Here is a 22,223-nt window from a genome sequence, read left to right on the forward strand (position 1 = left end):
TCGGGCAGCACCACACTGCCTGATTACCACCGGAACCCTCACTCCCTCCTAAATAGTAACAGCTCCAGCAGTATATGGCTGCACAGCAATTTTTAAATTACTGCATAGTTTAACAAAGAGAGGGAACAAAGTACAAAAAAGGTCAAAACAGAAAAAACAGCAGAAAGGGCCTTTAAAAACAAAGGGAACAAAATTCTTTCATTGAAAAAATAACTTTAATAATGAACTCTGATTGAAGAAAGACCCGACACGGGCTGTGTTTCGGTGCTGCCGCACCTGCGTCAGGGGTCACATCAATGACAAGAGAGGATTCTACAGACAGCTGTCTGATTACCGTTGGGAATGCTTACTCCCCGCCTCTCCGCATTACAAATAAAAATTATTTTCTAGCATGGGAAACTGTGCGCAGCAAACTCAACTACTGCTGGGCGTACCTAGTGGTAGTGCTGTTTTGCCGCTTGGTAGCCCTACCGCCACTTGGTAAAAAGGCCCCTATATTTGGAAGTCAGATGTTTGCAAAATGTGTTTTTAGTTCTGTGCTTGCTTGATATGAAATACTGAATAATGTGCAGTTCCTTATAATGTAACACTATACTCTTGTACTTCAATTACTTCATCATCTAAGGCTGCCCTATGTTATCTGAATGCTGATCTTTATCTTCATCATTTCCATCTGGAAACTGTTGCATGCATTTACCACCCATTGTGTGAGGAAACATACCAGCATTCTTCCCAGGACTTTTTGAATTGGCATATCAGCCGACTGCTGACCATACGGCCAACTTAACAGAAAATGTTATAATACTGCACAGTACTTCCCTGCCCCTACCTAGCTATACTTCATGTCACCTTAGTGGCAAAATTTTCTGGGCAGAACACTGCACATCCTTGCCTTACAAAAGGGAAGGAGATTTGAATTTACTCTCGTCTAGATTCATAACTTCACTCAATTGTTTACAGTTTCCTTTCAACTGAAAAATGCTTGTCTTACTCATTCATATCTTTGAGGTATTTGAACATTTCTATCAAATCCCACTGTAATATCATTTGTGAAAGAATTGATTAGAACTGAACCCCAAGAATGAGTTTTGGGGCATTTCCCATTTATCTGAATGAATGCTGCTTACAATCATCACTATGTGGTACCAATGAAACAACTACTTTCTAACCTAGTTTACAATGACCCAACCCCAAGGCTATTCAGTTTCTTGTATGAAACAGGATCAAAGATCTTACTAAAATCTAAGGGTGATTTTCAGCAGCTAACATACCTTTTAGATGCTAAAATTCTGTAAACCCCAATCCCCATAAAGCGAAGATACTTACCTGTAGCAGGTATTCTCCGAGGACAGCAGGCTATATATTTAACCAATTGGGTAACATGACACTGCATTGCCCGGTCCGGAGCTTGCATCAAGATTTTCACAGAGCTCTATTGGAGTGTGAGACACGTTCCAGTGTGAATGTGCAAGTGCCTTCCCGCTCGCCATGCAAACACGAGACCATCAGTACAATACTATAACACAGAAGATGACTCCAAGGGGAGGTAGGAGGGCATGTGAGAATATATAGCTTGCTGTCCTCGAAGAATACCTGCTACAGGTAAGTATCTTCGCTTTCTCCAAGAACAAGTAGGCTAATATTTTCATAATTGGGGAATCTCTAGCTACCAGGTCAAAACATTGAGAAAGCGGTAAGCAAATCATAAGTGAAGCCAGGAAAAGAATAAAAAGGGTTTAGGCGGGTGGAGTTGAATTCTAGAATCCAAAGTTAAAGTGCATTATTATTCCATCAAATCTGTGATGGGAATGCTGCTGCTGGCATGCTACCCAGAGCAATGAGACGTAAATATGTGGAATGAAGAGAACACAACAGCCCAACCAAGCATCCTAACAGAAGCAAACAATACAGTCATGGCGCTGACACAACAAGTATGAAGAGGATTATCCTGGGTAGCCTGGTCTGGGTGGAAGGAAAAGAAAAAATAAGGAGGTAGCTAAACAGACATTTAGTGATCCCCAATGGAGAGCCACCTCCTGTAGGAAGGAAGGTAACTAAAGGCTAAGGAGAAAACCTGAGGGGCTGAGGCCACATCAAGGATAGACCAGTGTCCACTTGCAGTGCAGTGAGTGGAATATGTGCTTGCCATGAATGAGACTGCGTGAAGGATGGTGGCAAGAGAGCAACTAATGTAGATTGAACCCTGATACAACCCGAGGTAGAAACCTAGGATATATGCAAAGAAACACATTGCGAAGAAAGATGAAACTGCTGACAGGGCCAATAGTCATAGTCCCAACGAGCCTGTGCAATAGCCATCAGAAACAAAAAGGATGTCAAGAATTCTCCTTCACAGAAAAACAAGCAACATAAAGAAGCGCTTAAGAATCGAGGATACCAATGCTGAGGACTCAGAAGCCTTTATACAAAGATAAGAGTTCTGAGGAAAATGAGGCAAATCTCCACCGAGTCGGCGTAGACTAAACTCAAAGATGTAGAAGTTATGCCTACTAGATAGCGAAGATACTTACCTGTAGCAGGTATTCTCCAAGGACAGCAGGCTGATTGTTCTCACATGTGGGTTGGCGTCCGCGTCAGCCTAGAAATCAGCATTTTGCAAGCAAAATATAAACAAAGTTTTGCCAGACTCTTCTGCCGTGCGTGCAGCAAGCACCGATTTCCCGCACGTCGCACGTTCCCTCAGTTAAATAAAAAAGCATAAAAAGAAGGAAATAACTCCAAAGGGGAGGTGGGCGGGATTGTGAGAACAATCAGCCTGCTGTCCTCGGAGAATACCTGCTACAGGTAACTATCTTCACTTTCTCCGCGGACAAGCAGGCTGCTTGTTCTCAGGTGTAGGGTATCCCTAGCAACCAGGCTCACTCAAAACAATGAACATTGGTCAATTGGGCCTCACAACGGTGATTAATCTGAAACCATAAACAACTAACAGAGTGCAGCCTGCAACAGAACAAAAATGGGTCTATGGGGGTGGAGTTGGATTCTAAACCCCAAACAGATTCTGCAGCACTGACTGCCCAAACCGACTGTCGTGTCGGGTATCCTGCTGAAGGCAGTAGTGAGATGTGAATGTGTGGACTGATGACCACATTGCAGCCTTGCAAATCTCTTCAATGGAGGCTAAGTGAGCCACTGATGCAGCCATGGCTCTAACATTATGAGCCATGACATGACCCTCCAGAGCCAGCCCAGCTTGGGCATAAGTGAAGGAAATTCAATCTACTAGCCAATTTGAGATTGTGAATTTCCCAATGGCGACTCCCCTCCTGTTGGGATCAAAAGAAACAAACAAAAGCGCTTTGTCCGCTCCACTTAAAAGGTCAATGTTCTCTTGCACTTCAAGGTATGCAAACTGCTTTCGCCAGGGCAGGTATGAAGACAGGAAAAGAAAGTTGGCAAGACAATTGACTGGTTCAGATGGAACCCCGACACCACCTTTGGCAGGAACTTAGGGTGTGTGCGGAGGACCACTCTGTTGTGATGAAATTTGATATAAGGTGCATGTACTACCAAGGCCTGAAGCTCAATGACCCTACGAGCTGAAGTAACAGCCACCAAAGAAAATGACCTTCCAGGTCAAGTACTTCAGATGGCAGGTATTCAGTGGCTCAAAAGGAGCTTTCATAAGCTGAGTGAGAATGACGTTGAGATCCCATGACACTGGTGGACGTTTAAAAGGGGGCTTTGACAAAAGCAAACCTCTCATGAAGCGAACAACTAAAGGCTGTCCCAGAAATAGGCTTACCCTCTACACGGCGATGATAACCACTAATCGCACTAAGATGACCTCTTACGGAGTTGGTCTTGAGACCAGACTCTGACAAGTGTAGAAGGTATTCAAGCAGGGTCTGTGTAGGACAAGAAAGAGGATCTAGGGCCTTGCTGTCACACCAGACGGCAAACTTCCTCCATTTGAAAGAGTAATTCCTCTTCGTGGAATCTTTTCTGGAAGCAAGCAAGACCCAAGGAGACAAATTCTAAGCTCTCAACACCAGGTCGTGAGAGCCAGAGACTGGAGGTTGGGATGTAGAAGCGACCCCTCGTTCTGAGAGATGAGGGTTGGAAAACACGCCAATCTCCACAGTTCTTCGGAGGACAACTCCAGAAGAAGAGGGAACCAAATCTGACGCGGCCAGAAGGGTGCAATCAGGATCATTGTTCCGCGGTCTTGCTTGAGTTTCAGCAAAGTCTTCCCTACTAGAGGTATGGGAGGATACACAAAGAAGGCTTGTTCCCCAATGAAGGACAAAGGCATCTGATGCTAGTCTGTCGTGGGCCTGAAGCCTGGAACAGAACTGAGGGACCTTTGTGATTGATCTGAGTGGCAAAAAGATCCACCGAAGGGGTGTCCCACTCTCAGAAGATCTTGCGGGCTACGGCCATATTCAGTGACCACTTGTGAGGTTGCATTACCTTGCTCAGCCAGATTGTTTACACCTGCCAGATAAGTGGCTTGGAGATACATGTCGTGACGGTGTGCTCAAAGCCACATCTGAACAGCTTCCTTACACAGAGGGTGAGATCCGGTGCCCCCTGCTTGTTGGTGTAATACATCGCAACCTAATTGTCTATCTGAATCAATATGATTTGATAGGACAGCCGATCTCTGAAAGCCTCTAGAGCATTCCAGATTGTTCGTATTTCCATGAGGTTGATCTGAAGACCTGTTTCCTGGAGGGACCAATGTCCTTGAGTGTGAAGCCCTTCTACATGAGCTCCCCACCCCAGGAGAGATGCATCCGTCGTTAGCACTTTTCGTGGCTGAGGAACTTGGAATGGTCGCCCCAAAGTCAAATTGGATTGAATCGTCCACCATTGAAGAGAATTCCGAAAGTCGGTGGAAAGCTGGATTACACTCTCTAGATCCCCCACAGCTTGAAACCACTGGGAAGCTAGGGTCGATGTCGAAGGACCGGACCGAGCACCAAAAAGCTTTTCTCGTTGGGCTTCTCGAGACGCTTGGGTCTGTTTCTTCATATGAAGACGCAGACTACAAGCGACTGGGCTATGGTCAGGCCCAAGGCACTGGATACACCAGGTGTGGGTATCGGTACCTGAGATGGTCCGGTTGCACCGAGTACAAGGTTTGAAGCCGCTGGGAGTCTTTGATGACATGGAAGGAAAAACGGCTTCTGTGAAGTCAAACGACGCGATTGTGCCTGTTAAAAGAAAAAGGCACAAAAATAAAGGGAAACATGCCATCTGCGTCAAAAAAGAAATGAAACTTTAAAAGGGTGAAAAACTAACGAAGTAAAGGTACTCTACTTTTTTTTTTTTTTAAACGATAATAAAAGAAGAAAAGAAAAAAAGTGAAGAAAACGAAGACCCTCCTGGGCCCGAGAGGAGCAGTGAAGCAAACACCGCAACTCAACGCGGAGAAAAAAACAACTGAGGGAACTACTCACGAGACGGGCGGGAAATCAGAGCGCGCTGCACGCGCGCCAGAAGACTCTGGAAAAACTTTTTTATATATTTTGCTTGCAAAATGCTGATTCCTGGGCCGATGCAGACGCCGACCCACATGTGAGAACAAGCAGCCTGCTTGTCCTCGGAGAAGGCAAACCTATCCCATTAGAAAGAGAAACACTTCTCAAGGGGAACTTGTGAAAAGCCAGAAAGACTGTGGAGACACTTTCAGAAAAAAAAAATGCCAGGAAGCTAAAGTGAAACCTCGATCATCCAGGCCATGTGGGCCAGAGACCGGAAGATGGGATGCAGAAGAGACCCCTCCCCTCCCGTTACGTGGGATTAGGGTCGGACAATACTTCTTGGCCCATGGCACCTAGAAGGAGAATTCCAGAACATAAGGAATTTAAATCTGCAGAGGCCAAGAAGGATGCATCAGAGTGCTGGCTCTTCAGTACTACCTGCTCGACTACACAGCCTGCCCCAACAGGGAGATGAGAGGAGACAAATAGAGAAGATTGTTCTCCCAAGGAAGGGGAAATATAAGTGACAGTAGTCTGTTCCAGACCTGGACATAAAATAAAAAGGAAGGACAGGGTTATGTACTTGAGTAACCATGAGAGATATTGCAAGATGTTCCAGAAAAGGGAGAACCTGGAAGGAACATCTCTAGGAAGAGACCTATCTTGCAGCTATACAACCTGGTCCTAGTACAGTCAAATGGCAAGATTGTTAGAATTACATATTCAAAAATTGGCCTGAAGAAGCATCCAACCATCCTCTGCCATGCATGTACGTTCCCCTGAAACAGAGGGCAAAACCCGAGCATAGACCATGGGGAAGAGTAAAGAGTAGCTGAATTGTTGCAACCATTGTGAGCATGTCAGGTCATCCAGAGTGCCAGAAAGTTGTCTCCGGGCTGATGGAACAGTTAGTCAGGAAGCTTGACAAGGGAACTTCACACTCTAGGTGAACAGCAGGTACCATAGGAAGACACGAAGTCAAGGGCCCAGAAGAACAGTCTTAGGGACTAATGGGGCAAACTGGTTTCCAAACAGAAAGGAAATGAACCATGGGGACGTGTGAAGGACTTCTTCCAGGGTCCCCAAGAAGCTAGAATCCACCAGGAGATCCCATGTGAAAAAGAGGTATGGGTGGTGGAGGCCATGTAATCAACAACCTGAACAGTTGCGAAGGTAAGAGCCACTGACAAACCCACTGACCTGTTGGCAAGATTGACAAGAGTATCCATATACCATAGAGGAAGAAACATCCTAGTTAGGCAAGCTTCTAGCAGGAGCCCAATGTTGTTGAAGTGGGAGACAGGAAGAAGACGGATATGGAGGCAGTGAAACATGAATCCCCCTAAGTCCAGCACCTGAAAAGTGCTACATATGGACTCCCGAGCATTGGTCGTCAACTTGTTCTGCATGAACCCAAACAGGAAAGGAAATGGACTCACAGGCAGCACAGAGGAGCTGTGAAGAACACGAGACACATGGAGAAGCTCCCAGGATTGGACACCAAGCCAAAAGACAGCATGTGGTCCAGGAGGTAGAATATCCCCAGTCGAAATGAAAGAGACTGCCCATGGATAAATATCTAGCCAGTGAGGAGAGCAGAGCCAATGACTGTCCAAAACCATGGGGAGTAGGATGCTTAGGTAAATAAACCATACTAAACTATTCTTTGCTGAGAAAGTAGCAAGAGTCAAAGTGGCAGGATGGAAAGTATCCCACTTGCATACACTGGTACAATGAAGAACTAGGAATAGAATCACAGCTGTCATCCCCTGGTAATAAGGACTCAAGCTGCAGGGCTTTTAGAAGGGCGGAGAGATATTCCAGAAGGAATCTATTGTACTGAGAACTGATTTGAGCCGCTCCCAGTGGACAGGCCGTCTGCCTGAGGTCTGAATAACCATGGTCTCTGTGCAACCAGGAGGGCGTAGGGGCACCGACTAGTACTACAGCAATTTCCCTATGGAATCATCCAGTGTACTCCAAAGGTGGCCAGGCTTCAAGGAGCAGGGTCCCAGTGCTCCAAGACTCCTGCAGCGGTAGTAATTGCAAGGTTTCCTGGTATCAAGACAGTTCACCAATGCTGCAAGTGCCTCAGAGGCACCGAAGGACAAAGATCTTTGGTACGGATGTCGATCCCCGACGCAGATAATCCTCAGTACCGACAGTCCTCAGTATCGACGCAATGCTCCATACCAACTTTCCTCTGCACCAACAGCAGTGCATGGTATCTGCATCGAGTCCTGGGCACTGACAAGGATAAAGTGAAGCCTTATGCCCAAAGCTGGTGCCGAAAACTGTCGGTCCCAGAAACTCACATAGCGGCCAATGACGAGGCGGGTGCTGATGTAACCGCTGAAGTCGACATCATAGACATTGATGCCGATGCCGACATCGAGGCCTCGGTTGACACCAAAGAGAGTTCCTTGCAAGCCACTCTGAGTAACTGGGTTCTGGCTTGAATTTGAAGACAGAACACAGTTAGAAGGGGCATGTAGTCATACAAAAGTGGCTCACAATGGAAAAAGGTGAGATTCAATGGTGCCAAAAGAGAATGAAGCATCAGAGAAAAATGAAGAGGAAAACCCCACCGGAGCTCAGGCCTAAATACAGCCTATGGAGCCGAAGAAAAGAGAGAAAAATGAAAGAAAAAAATAAACAAATAGAACAGGGATAAAAAGAACCTGAACAAGTCACATAAGTTAAGAAAAGAATACCAAAAAGGCACAAAAAGAAACTCTGTTAAGAACTGAACCGGCAGCTGTGAGGAGAGAGGTAAAAAAACCCGCATCCTCTCCTCACCGCAGAAAAAAATAGACTGTTGGTCCCGCATTCGTGCAGCCGGCAGGGAAGGCACTCACGCATGCACACTGAATTGTGTCTCACGTTCCAAAAGACCTGAAAAGCTTGATAGATGCTCCAGACCGGGCAACACAGCATCGCATTACACAATTGTGAGAGTATTAGACTGCTTGTCCTCTGAGAAAATCCAAATACTCTAATTATACAAACTCAGGAACCTTTTGGTACACAGTGAGGGAAGGCCCGAAGACGACGAGGCGATTTCCTTCTTTTGCAATGCACGCAGGGCAAATGTAAAGCGCTGCCTGCGAAACGGCTTCACAGATTTTTTTTTTAAAGGCAGGGTGGTGGCAGAACTAAGAGGGCTGTCGATGGAGCTGGTAGTCGGGTCGGGGGGGGGGGGGGGTCTCAGATGGGAGAAGGGGGCTGGAACTGGGATCTGAGAAGGGGCCAGTAGGGAAAATAGGGACCATGCCTGGGGCTGGTGGGAAAATGGGGGATGCCTGGGGCAGGTGGGAGAATGGGTCTGGGGCTGAAAAGGGGAGGCCCTAATGCAAGGCATGTAGATGAAGGGGACTGGAACTGGGGGCTGAAAAGGAGGGTAGGTGGGATAAGGGGGCTAGCACTGGAAGTGGGGACTGAAAAGGGGCAGGGGCTGAACCTGTGGAGACTGGGGGCTGAAAAGGGGACAGGGAGAAGTGGCTGGGGTTGAAGCTTGGGACTGGTGAGCCAAAAAATCTGGGGTTGAAACTGGAGGCTGAAAAGGGGACAGGGAGAAGTGGCTGGGGGCTGAATCTCAGGACTGGTGGGAGAAAAGGGCTGGGGCTGAAACTGGGGGCTGGTGGGATAGTGGAGCTGAAACTGAGGGCTGAATAGGGGGGGGCAGGTGGGAGATGTGGGCTGGGGCTAGAACTAGAGGCAGGTGGGATAAGGGGGCTGCAACTGGGGGCTGAAAAAAAGGGGCAGAGAGAGGGGACAAATCCTGGATGGAAGGGGGAGTGAGAGGGAGGGCAGACCCTGGATGGATGGGAGAGGGAGGGCAAATGGTGGATTGAAGGGGCAGAGAGAAAGGGCAGACATTGGATGGAAGGGATAGAAAGGGCAGACAGTGAATGGAAGGGGGAGACAGAGAGGGCAGACAGTGAATGGAAGGGGGAGACAGAGAGGGCAGACAGGGGCAGATGGTGGATGGAAGGGGCAGGGAGAGAGGGCAGACGTTGGATGGAGGGGACAGCAGAGAGGGCAGACACTGGGAGGCAGAGAAAGAACGAAGACAGATGATGGATGGAAGGAAGACAGTGAAAAGATGAGGAAAGCAGAAACCAGAGACAACAAACTGTAAATAAAATATATATATATATATATTTTTTTTTTTGCTTTAGGATAAAGTAGTATTGTAGCTGTGTTAATAAATGTTTATAATAGAACATGTAAATAAGGTAATCTTTTTATTGGACTAATTTTAATACATTTTGACAAACTTTCGGAGAACAAAGCCCCCTTCCTCAGGTCAGGATAGGATACTGTAACAGCACTATACTGTATTGACCTGAGGAAGAAGGTTTTCGCCTCTGACAGCTAAATGTATTAGTCTAATAAAATGGTATTATTTTATTTTCTATATTTGTTTTATTTCTATTTGTTAATTTGTAAAGTGGTGATTGGTATTTCTTAGTTTTTTCAAATTTACATCTGCTGTCTTTATATTTTGCACAGTACTAGGGGACAGTTTCTGTTTCTGTGGTGTTGCATTGTATGCAGAGTCTGGCATCTTGGGGGTTCAGTTTAATTTTTGTCTAAATAGAAAGTTTATGATTACTTATTTTATAGTGGATTAGGGTGTATCTGTGTTTGTGAAAAAGACATGGCTTTCAGTTGGCACTGACTGTGCAGGATCGACGATCTGTACTATTCTGTCTGGTTTTGTTTTACAATAGGTGAATTGATGTTCTAGTGCTCACTGTAGTGTTTAAGATGCTTTCCTTTTCCTTGTGTGACTCGTAGAAATGACTGCTTATGGTATGGTAGAATTGCTCTATTGGTCCTGAGTATGATTCTCGGTATGGTGGTTTTAAGGTCTGCAACATAGGTTCCAAATATGTATGTGGTTTATGTTGCTGTAGGACAGCTGTTGGGCAGACTGTTTATTAAAAACTAGTAAAAAAGCCCCGTTTCTGATGCAAATGAAACGGGGACTAGCAAAGTTTTCTTCAGAGTGTGCATGTGGGAGTGTGTGTCCCTGCCCTCTGCCCTCTCTCCCTCCCCCTCCCCCCTTGGAGTCCAGTCCTTCAGTGTTAAGTTTCCTGCTGTTCTGTGTTACAGAGAGAGTGAGGGCATGTCTCTCCCCTCCCCCTCTGAGTCCTTCACTGTTACAGAGAGAGGGATTTCGTGCTGTGCTGTTTTCCTTCACTCATGGTGAAACCGGATATCTCTGGTGCTTCACACTTCCGGCTGGAGGCTTCAGAACGTTGGTCTTGCCTTTTATATATATAGATTATTTAGGATCCCAAAAAAACCTACTCACACCTATATATACATAGTGCCCATCCATATTAGCTCTGGGCCCACCCAAAATGTCAGGTCTGGCTATGCCACTGTGACTATCTCTGGGAAAAGGTGACTAAAGTAACAGATCCAAAATGTTGAGAATGGCCAGTTTTTCATTCAATGGGTCCATAAGCAGTCTGAAAAAGTTACATGTCTGAACTTCTGTAACTATTTTTTCACATAAAAGGATAGGGTTTCGATTGTTGTATTACAAATTGTTTGCACCAACATAATTCATTAAAACTTTTTTTGTTTGTTTTTTTTTTGTTTCTGGAGATTATAGTCCCCTTTTTCCAGAGATGGCCACAAATGCTGAATCCTTGCTCTCCTATTTGCTCTTAAAACTCTGCCGCCACCTCCCAGGTCACAACTCGGCTCCTTAAGCTGGATTCTTGTTCCTTGGCCACTGGAGTACTATTATGAAGGCAGGCCAGAACACAGTGGCTTCAGTACAAGTTCATGCTCCCATGCCCTAGTCTGCTGGAATATGTTCTCCCACTCAGTACATAACCTCTAAGGTTTCAAGCTGTGTCTTTTGCTGGACTTCCAAATTTCAGGGTGGACTCTAGAGGCTTGCGGTTTTCACTGGCCTGGACTCTATGAGTATCAGAAGTGCTGCACTGCTGGGGATGAGAAAGGGGGATGTACTTGGAGCCAGGGACAGCAGAGCAGGGAAATTATCCAAGCTTGTGAGAAATGGGGCGTTGCAAATTGAGCAAAGAGTTAAACCTGCCAAAGAAAGGACACCTCACCTGCATAGGACAATGAGAAGTGGGAAGCAGTGAAGGGGTGGGTGAACCAAACCTGCATGCAAGGGGGACTGGGTAGGGAGAAGTGCATTGCAACTTGCTGGGGAGTGGAGGGAAACAGAAGACTGGGTCAAGGGGAAGTGAGGAGCAGAGTTATCTAACAGGATATAGGGCACGAATTCTTAACCTTTTTGGCTTCCACACCCTTTTAACTGATCAATGAAACCCTGACACCTCTTTCAGAAACCACTTGGGATCATCCAGTGTATTTTTCTAGGAAAATATCTAGACATTCACCCTTAAGGGAACTATGTTCTTAGCAAAAAGGATTTCTTCAATTGCCTGGTCTTGACACTATAAAGCTGTCCTCAACCAGAAGGCATGCTTTTTCTTACACTGGACCATCTTTATGGAACTCTTGGATTACTGGTCTTCAGGAAATGACTTCTTGTGCTTTTCGCAAATACCTGAATACCTTATTGTTTCAGCAATATTATAGTCAATGAAGGATTACAAGATGGGTATTTATAGAATTTGGTTAGATTGTTAATCTAGAAGCATTTTATCTTTATTAAAATTCAGTAATGTATTTTAGTTATGAATGTATAATTTGTCCATTTTTCCTTCATTATACAACCTTTACATTAGTACGTTAGGTAATTTATCTTTTACATTAGGTAATTTATCTTTTGATCCTGATGTAAGATTATGGTCTTATGCTGATGACATCTTTCTCTTGGCTCCAGAAGATTCTGCTATTGAAGTCTTCCACTCTAAATGAAACCTTTACATTAAAAAGGTTGCAGCGTGGTCTAGTGTTATGCGGTTAAAACTAAACACAGACAAAACAAAGATTTTCATATCTCAATTATTTTTATTGATCAATAATACAAAGAAAGAAGGTACATCATCAAATAATACACTGATACGTACACTTTCTTAACCGCTTATGTGGGAACCAGAAACAAACTAACACTCGCCAATATTACTTTCCAAATAACTAAATGTTCCTCCCCCACCCGATCCTCCCCACGAACAACACAAAACAAACAAACAAAAAACCTCAAGACTTCCAGTGTGTGTAGCAGGGGGAGTGCCCCAGTCAAGAGCAGGCCAGAAAAACCCCTCTCAACTGCCCGCACCAAAGGAATAGTGATTTCAAAGACCATTCAAAATCAAACTTCTTGCTCTATGTGAAAGAGATTGAATATATGTACCCCATACTGCCAAAAATAACTTCTTTCGCTTTGGAGAACTGCGAGCTACCCGCTGTTCCAAAAGCAACAATGTGTGTAATCGATTTCTCCATGCCCAAAAAGACGGGACTGCTTCACCTATCTATACCCCTAATATAATTCGTTTACCCAAAGCTGCTGCTTTCCGTATGAAAACAGCAGCATCGTGGTTAGGGACACAAAAAGTTTCATATTTATCTAAAAGCAAACCCCCAGGCGCAATCGGCAAAGAGCATCCCAAAAGTCCTCCCACATACTGTAAAATAGACTGCCAAAATACTTGCACCTTTGAGCATTCCCAAAAAGCATGGAAAAATGAATTAGAGTTTTGCCTACACTTTGGACATACCGGTGTTTCAACTCCCCCAATCTTAAACAGCTGCTCTTGTGTAAAGTAAGCTCTGTGTAATACCCGGTACTGACACTCTCTCTGTACTTTTAGAAATGTCAGGGATACGCTTAATTAGTGTCAAGAAATCCAACAGAGATATAGACAGCCCTAGAATTTGACTCCATTTCTCCAAGAGTGCCATCCGAGGTCTAGCAACTAACAGCTGCTGAAGCTCCTTATATAGAGCTGAAACAAACAGGCCACTTTCCCGGAACTTCCCAAAGAATTCTTCTAAATGAAAGCCTGAACGAAAAGCCATTCCCCCTTTATCCAAGGACTTATGGTAATCTCTTGGCTCCACCCTTTAGCCTGCAACTGTGCCCAATTTAGCAAATGCCCATCCTCACCCAACACGTGTTGTGGAAGAGTCATCCCCTGTACAGCCCATCGCCCAAAACTAGCATTGTAAATTACGTCAAATAGAAAGCTGATCTGAAACTTCTGGATTTCCCCCCAACAAAAGAACCAGATAGCACCAAACCTCACGCAAAGGTCTAAGAATTATACTTTGACGTAACCTCTTCGGCACCGTTTTCAAATTTCTTTGCATCAGATAGTTAACATGCCATGGTGAATAAAATGCATTTTCATAATCTATTGGGGTGAAATCCTGCTCGCCTAAGAACCATTCTCCAAGATGACGTAATAAACATAATTGATTGTATACACGCAAATTGGGCAACCCATACCCCCTATTTCCAGGACCCAATCAAGTATTTAAAAGCCAATTCTGGCTTTTTACCTGCCCAACAAAATGTAGATAGAAGCCTCCGCAACACGTATAAATCCCGCTTCAACAACCGAAGGGGCAATAATTGGAGAGCATAAAGCCATTTGGGAAATAAAACCATATTCTACCATGCACCGACAACGGAAGATACATCCACCGGGACAAACATTCTCTAGTCGAGTCCAGCAATCCCGTTATATTACAATCGTACAATAGGGTGGTCCTATAACTTCCCAACGCATAGGAAACACCCCTACCCAACCTCTTCGCACTGAATCAACAGTAGGGAGAGCTAACGATTTCTCAAGATTTAACTTAAAACCAAAAAAATCACCATACTCCACAAAGCTATCCATAAGTGCTTCCAAAGATCTCTGAGGCTCAGTAATGTGCACTAAGATATCATCGGCAAATGTAGAGACTTTATATTCTTGCGTCCCTATCCTAACCCCTTTAATCTCAGGATTACCCAACAAAAGAAAGATTTTATGTGTTTGATTAAGGATAAGGTGAATATTCCCGAGTTCATAACATTAGAAAATGGACAACATCTAAGAGTTGATGGGGAGTCTAAAGTTTTAAGTATAATTCTTGATTCTTCTCTTTCAATACTGCCACAGATAAAAAAATGTAATTCAAAGTGCCTATTTTAAACTTAAGTAGCTGCGCTTGGTACAGTCTTACTTTCTGGTAGATTATTTCAGAGTTAATTGTCCAAATGTAAATTCTATCATTATTAGATTACGGAAATTCCTTATATTTAGGAAAAGCTGCTAAACATCTTGGCAAACTTCAGATGATCCAAAATTCTGCTGCCAGATTGATTTTTTGCAGTTCTAAATATGCGAAGGTATCTCTTTTGTTGGCGAAATTGCATTGGCTGCCGATCTAGTCTACAATTGACTTTAAGGTGCTGGTCATTAAATTCTTATTTGGCGTTTATCTTGTTGATCTTTCATGTATGTTTAGGATTTTACAAAAAATATATCTCGTTCATATAATAATTTACCGCTGGTATTTCCATCATCAATATTGGTTAGATTTAAAGCAATATTCTCTACTTCTTTACGGTTTTACGCTGCTCGTCTCTGCAACGGTCTACCAGTGCAGATTCATTCTTTGAGGAATTTATTTGATGTAAGAAACATATTTGCTCTCTTATTAGTTTTATTGTTTATTTTTTTAGCTTGTTTGTTTTTTTTAAAGTTCAATTGAATTTTGTTAACATCTTGATGAATGCTTCACTTCATCTTGTTCTTATCTTGCCTTGAATTCCTTTGGGGAGAGTTCGGGTTATAAGAACCTGATAACATAATTGATACTTATATTTTACATTTTAACTACTGTAAACCACTTAGGCACCAATGAATTTAGCAGTTTATCAAATTATTAAATCAAATCCAATAATAACTACTGACAGCTACATATGTTGCTAATTGTTAGCCGATAACAGTGCTAACTTATAGCATGTGGCTAAAATTACAATAGCACACAGTTATACTATCAATAACTTTTCTAGTAATTGCCTCCACTCTGTCTAGAGAGTTTCAATAAATTGCCCCCCCCCCCCCCCCTTTGCTGTATCCCATTTGACCTCTTCCCACATCCCTCGGGGGTGCGGGCACCACTGGTTGAGAACCCTGGTATAGGACATGGAGAGGGCAGAAAACAATTACACTCCCTGCCCCCAAATACAAAAAAAAACCATAACATAAAATTATGCCTGTGCAAGAGGAGAAAAATTTAAAACTGTGTTGGGGGGAGAGGAGAGAGGAGGTAAAACAACTTGGAGAATGGGGGAAAGAGTGTGGTGTTGATGGTCTGAGAGGAGAGAGGCCAGTGGAGGTTGGTTGGGGGAGAAGTGTGTGGATGGGAGAGAGATTATATTTTGATGTGCACTGGCAGGAGGTGAGGGGAAAGAAGAGACTGGCAGTTATTTGAGTGTTTCCCTCATCTTTGATTTGGCTGCCTGAGTCTTCCTTATTTCCATATTACCTGCCCTGCTCTTGACATTTAGATGTAGGCTGGTCACTCAAAACTAGTCATACTTTGTTATTCCTCTTTTCTTTTTTTTTCTTCTTTTGTTGGGAGAAGGGCAATTTGTGATGAGGTCATGAGGTTAGCATCCCCCAATCGTTTTCAAAAGTTGGCTCCTATGCTTGCCATTGCTCTGTAACTCCAGTCATTCCAATGGTAGAATTCTTGACTATTTCTGTTCCTGATTTTTCAAACCTTCTTCTTACTCTGACATGCCTGTTTTACTACTTCTACCTACAATAGGTACTTTATTATATCCTCTTCTCTCCTTTATTTCATTACCTTATTCTACCTATTTTGACAAACTTCATTCCACCTTTAACTCATCTCAGCCACCAAACACCCTCAACGCTAAAAGATGCATTGCACACTAATACTCTTTGTGCTAATGGTGGAAAAGAAAAATAAATCTACTATAATTAGGGAAAATAATACCCCATCTTTAATGTCATTATTGCATTCAATCTCTTCAAATTTTAGTGTAATCCATTTAATCTCACTTTCTAAAAATACCTTTCATTAAGCTATATGTTCTTCTTTACCTCCAACCATCAGCAAGCTTTAACATATATACAAACTTTTTCCAACATCTGCAATCACTTTGAGGCATATTTTCAAAGCACTTAGCCTTCCAAAGTTCCTTAGAAACCTATGGAACTTTGGAAGGCTAAGTGCTTTGAAAATATGCCTCTTAGTCACCTTCAGTGAACCCTCACCTACTTCCACTATTATAAATCATTTTCAGGTTATTTCTTTTCACATGCAGAGAACATACAGTACAGACTAACGGTTAACTTTTAATCCTTTATCTTCTAAGATATGGCAAATGGAAAGACACAAAAAAAAAAAAAGAAAAGAGTTTCTTCATTGCCCTTAGATGCTCACTCAGGGGCCCTTTTACAAAGACGCGCCAGAAAGTGGCCTGAGGTAGTGTCAGCGCATGTATTGGACGCACGCTGGACCGTTTCTCCAGCCCATCAGGAAAAAAGGGTTTTTGTGTGGCCGAGAAATGGACGTGGCCCCCCCCCCCCCCCCCAAAAAAAACCCAGTGGCCATCTATTTACAGCCTGAGCCCTTAATGCCACCCACTGACTTAGCGGTAAGGGCTCATGCGTTACCCAAATGGTAACCGTCCAGCATACACCAATTGCTGATTACCAACCAGGAATGCCCCTGCAGTAGAAAATTATTTTCTACCACGTGTTTTTAGCGTGCGCCAAACTCAGAATTACCACCAGGCGCATGTGCTAACCAGGCGGTAATGCTGATTTGACGCATGCTGTGTGCACGTAGGCCCTTATGTGCAGCCATTTCCAAGAGATTTACTGTTCTAAATCAGTATGGGGTCCTTTTACAAAACTGAATTAGAAAGTGGCCTTAGCATGTCCTTAACTGCACACTAAGGCCGCTTATACCACTGCCAGAAAATGGTCATTTTTCCATTTTCAGAATGGCCATGCACTAATATTGCCATTAATGAGCGGCCATTACCAATAATTAGCACATGAGCTCTTACTGCTACCTATGTTGTAGGCAGTAAGGGCTCACGCACTAATCCCGTGCTAATCAGTTAGCATGCGGCAATGTAGATGCACTGATTAGTAAAAAAACACCCCACTCTCTCCCTCAGACATGCCCACCATTCAGAAAAAAGTTTAGCACATGGGTTGCATGTGCACATTCGGAACTTACTGCAAGATGCCTCTGCACGACCTGCAGTAAGCAGGCGCTAGTGCTTACTACACTTTAGAAAAAGGAGCCTAAAGTGAGCTGAGAACTAGAAGGAAGGTGTGAAAGTGGATGAAGTCCAAGCGGTAACTGTAAAGGCATAATATTGTAGGAGATTCAGGGTACAGTACTGATGGAAAAATGCACAAATATTTAGCTTTATTCATTTTCTGGCACTTCATTTTCCGTATTTTGTTCAAACCAGATAGTCTTCCAGGGGCCCTTTCATTAAGCTGCAGTAAAAAGTGGACTGCGGTAGTGCGAGCAACTCTTTTGGGTGCGCACTGGGACATTTTTTTTTTACTGTGTCTAGGAAAAAGGGCCTTTTTTTTAAGGAGCCAGAAAATAGACATGCCGTCAAATTGAAATCAGCACGCATACCGCCACCCACTGATCTAGCAGTAAGGTCTCACATGTTATCTGGGCGGTAAGCATGCAGCGTGTGCCAACTGCCATTTACTGCCAGGTAGGTGGCCCTGCAGTAGAAAATAAAAAATATTTTCTACTGTGTGTTTTCAACGTCCGCCAAATTCAGAATTACCACCCAGGGCATGAAGTAGCCAGGTGATAATGCTGACTTAGCACGTGCTGGACACGTGTATGCCCTTATGCGCCTTTGTAAAGAGGGCTCCCCAGTGTGTTATCACTTTTCCAGCTTTGAAAGCTTTCCACCCTGTATGTGGGTAAAAATACATGTGTAATATCACAGCTAAGGCACTTTTACCTGCATTTTGTGGAGGTGTTATCCAGACTGTGGTTTACAACAATACATATACTTTTGTATTTTCAGACGTCTGCATGTGATTTTTGTTAGAAAATGTACCTGCACAAAAAGTAGGTGCTAATGTCTACAATTAATTACAAAGGTGAGTTTCCAGTGAAACTATATCTGTACTTTCACTTTGAAAGTTGGTAAAAAGCATCTGTAGACTTTGCAACTATCCAGTGCAGTATAATAAGGGGGTTATTCTATAACTAGGCGCTTCCATTAGTATTGTTGCACATAACATCTAAGCACCTGCACTTATGTCAGCCAAAGAGTGGGCATAAGTATGAGCACCTAAATTGTTGCAGCAACACATATAACTTTCAGTATTCTGTAAGTTATGCATGTAAGTGGGAGCCCCCACCTATGTCCTACCCAGGCTCCGCCCATGTGTGCACTTCCTTGCTAATCTGCACCATGCAAGACAGGTGCATATTTACAGAACAGCGCTTTGTGGAATAATGGCATATACGTGTGTATGTGGGCATATACTCACGTAGACGCTAATATTCTAAATATAAAGAATGTTTTCTTTTACAGTAGTAAAAAAAAGCCCGTTTCTGACAAATGAAATGGGCGCTAGCAAGGTTTTCCTCGGAGTGTGTATGTTTGAGAGTGTGTGAGAGTAAGTGTGTGAGAGAGCGAGTGTGTGTGTGTGACAGACAGAGAGTGAGACTGGGTGCGAGTGTGTCTGTGAGAGAGAGTGTGTGTGTGTGTGTGTGAGCATGAGAGTGTGTGCCAGGGCCTCCCCCTCCCAGTTCCAGGGTCCCCCCTCCCTCCCTCCGAGTTCCAGGGTTGTCCCTTCCCTCCCTCCGAGTTCCAGTGTCCCCCCTCCGAGTTCCAGTGTCCCCCTTCCCTCTGTCTCTCCCTCCCAGTTCCAGGGTCCCATGGAACTGGGAGGGAGGGTGGACGGAGAACGTTGGAGGAGGTATGTCAGCAGGTGGATACGATCCCAGTGAGACACATTGGAATGTTGGAGGAGCAAATTATTATATTAGATAAGAATCCCTCACTTCTTAATTCTTTTATGTAATGTGGCAGGGTTTAGTTGGTGTAAATGGCTGTGTCTAAAGTTAGGCACAGTTCCTGGTGCCAAGCACTATTCAATAAATAGCACCTAAATTTGAGCGTGGTTTATAGAACAGAACTTAGAACGTTTTTTTTAGTTGGCACCGATTTTTCAGCAGAGTTCAATCCTATATTTCATTTCATTTCTATTCATATACCTCATTTTACAAAAAAAAAAAAGATAAACGGTTATTAAAGCAATAGATTCTGAATTATCCTCACTGCTAAGGTTAAGGTTTCTTGAACTTTCTGGTCAGAAACAGAAGCCATTGCCAGACTCAGGTCTAGCAGATTTCCTCCGAAATTCTAACTGGAGTAATAGATGGCAAAGTAGCTTAACAGTCTTATTCAAGAACCCTAATTCAGAGACGCCAAGGGTGGCCAATCCCAATGCTGGAGATTAAAGGCCAATGAGTGAGATTTTTCTTGCAGGTCCCAGACATGTTTAAAACTAGTTCTGGCAGGTGCGCATTCCAATAACTGACATACTCCAATCAAAAAATAACAAATGTTTTCTACCTTTGTCTGGTCATTTTACTTTTCTAATCGTGTTGGTCCTAGTCTCTGGTTTCTGCTTTCCTCTGTCTTCTCTTAACTGTCTTGCCAGAGTTTCTTTGTCCATTTGGCACTTCTTTTCTCTCCATATCCACCATCCATCTTCTCTCTGCATCCCTATCTATCTGACCCAGCATCACCCGTCTTCCTGCCATGTTGAGCATCTCCCATCTCGGTGTCCCTATTCTCCCCCTCCACCCCTTGTGCCAGCCTCTCTCTCTCTTTTTCTCTTCTTTCCCTCTTGTCTCTCTCTCCCAGCCATCATCCCTTCCTCTTTCTGTCCCACCAGGGGTCCAGCAAGTGTTCCTCCCCTCTTTTCCCTTGCTCCTGTTCTGTCTCCCCTTTGCAGGACCAGCACCTCTCCCTCTTCCTGGCACCTCTCTCTTTCCTTGCCCTCCCCCTCCAAATTCTAGCACCTCTTTCCCTCTCTGCACTCTCTTACTCATTGGATCCCTCTTTCCTATCTGTCCAGCACCTCTCTTCTTCCTTGCCCCTCCACAATGCAGCACTTTCCTTCCTTGCACCCCCCCCCCCCCCAAACAGCACCTCTCTTCCTCCTTGCTCCCCCCATGCAGCAACTCTCTCCCTCTTTTTCCCCCAATGCAGTAGCTCTCTCCTTCCTTGCTTAACCCCCCCCCCCCCTCACGTGCTCTGGTGGTCTAGGGTACTAGGTCAGGCAGCAGCAACACCCAGTCGCTGCTACCCATGCTGGCTCCAAGGCTCAAAATGGCAGCTGTGACCTCTTGTAGTAGTCTCGTGAGAGTTTGTGGCCATCATTTAGAAACACGGAGCCAGCACTGGAAGCAGCAATTGGGCAGTGGCTCCCAAACTCTATTGGTTCGGGGTGCCCCTAGGCTACACATTTCCTCTCAAGTTCCTCCCACCCCTACAGCGTTTGCTGGCTGGGATGCCCAAGGCCCGAGCTACCTGACCAGCAAGCAAATCAGAAGCAGGCTTCAACTACCAACACTGGCACTCCCGCTCATGCTCTGCTCAACATGAACTGCGAATGCACAGGAATGCCAGTGTTGGTGGCTGAAGCCTGCTACCGATTTGCTCACTGTTTAGGCAGCATGGAGCTCGGGCAGATCTCTTCAGCTGGTAGGGTTTGGGCATCCCCGCCAGCCAGCCACAATTTTGGTCTTAAAATATGCTGCACAGTGGCATATCTACACAGATTTATTTGGGGTGGCATGAGGAAGGCAAGCTAGAAATGGGGTAAAGTAAGCCAAAGTGACATTTCCATACATCATAATCATACCCCTCCCCCCACACCTTTAAATAAGCTAAAAGAGACACTATAAAAAAGCAGCAAGGGTCTTCTATTCATCAAGAAGACCACCAGCTAGTTTCAGCCCTTTCCTTTTTATTTTTCCTGTCCCTCTTTGCTTTCTAAGTTTCCTTTTTATTATCCATTCTATTCTTTCATCCTTCTCACTGATTCTGTCTTGCTGCTCTTCTTTTGTTCATTACTTTCCTGTATTTCTTGTTTCCCCTTTGGTACTTCTGTATCCTGCTCATACTCTTTCATTTTCCTTTTCCTCCTTTCTCACATTCCTTGCTCCTCTCTTCCTCACCCAGCACTCACCCTTCCACACCCCTCACATAATGCACTCCTTCTGCTACTACCACATATCCTTTTCCCTCATCTTTCTTCCCTGTCACCACCCTCCCCCCCTCCTTTTGTCTCCTCTTATTTTCCCTCCTCTTCCTTACCCCCTCTCATCTTTCCTTCCCTCCTTCACATTCTCACATCTTTTTCCCTGTCTTCAAGCCCCCTCATCTCCCTCTTGCCTTACCTTCTCTCCTCCTTCCTAAGTTTTCACATCTCTCCTTCCCCCTGCAATTGTTGGACGGCAATAAAAGAGAGAGAAGCCGCAGAGCCTTCCCTCTTGCCTGTGCTGCTCTGCCAGTCCCAGTCTCACCCCTCCAAAACAGGAAGTGACTTCAGAATGGGGGCGGAATCGGTACCGGCAGGGCCCATAGCAGAACAAGCAAGAGGGAAGGCCCCACAGCTTCTGTCTCCTTTACTGTCTTCCAATGTAGCAGGAATGGGAGAGAGGGCCAGGGCTGATGGCAGCTGGCTGTGTTTTGAGGCATTTCCTGCGTTGCCTGTTGCCACAGCACTGTAGTTTGGAAACCACTGGACTGAAGGATCGCTACTGTCT

At 44.4% G+C, this 22,223-nt stretch overlaps 1 protein-coding gene across 5 annotated transcripts in view; it reads right to left on the reverse strand.

Annotated features, from left to right (window-relative positions):
* SMARCA2 (SWI/SNF related, matrix associated, actin dependent regulator of chromatin, subfamily a, member 2) overlaps positions 1-22,223 on the reverse strand; it is a 679,721-nt gene that overhangs the window by 238,443 nt on the left and 419,055 nt on the right. The gene's annotated exons all lie outside the window — the stretch shown is intronic.

The sequence above is a fragment of the Microcaecilia unicolor genome, chromosome 2 (genome assembly GCF_901765095.1).
Source record: "Microcaecilia unicolor chromosome 2, aMicUni1.1, whole genome shotgun sequence".
NCBI lineage: Eukaryota > Metazoa > Chordata > Amphibia > Gymnophiona > Siphonopidae > Microcaecilia > Microcaecilia unicolor.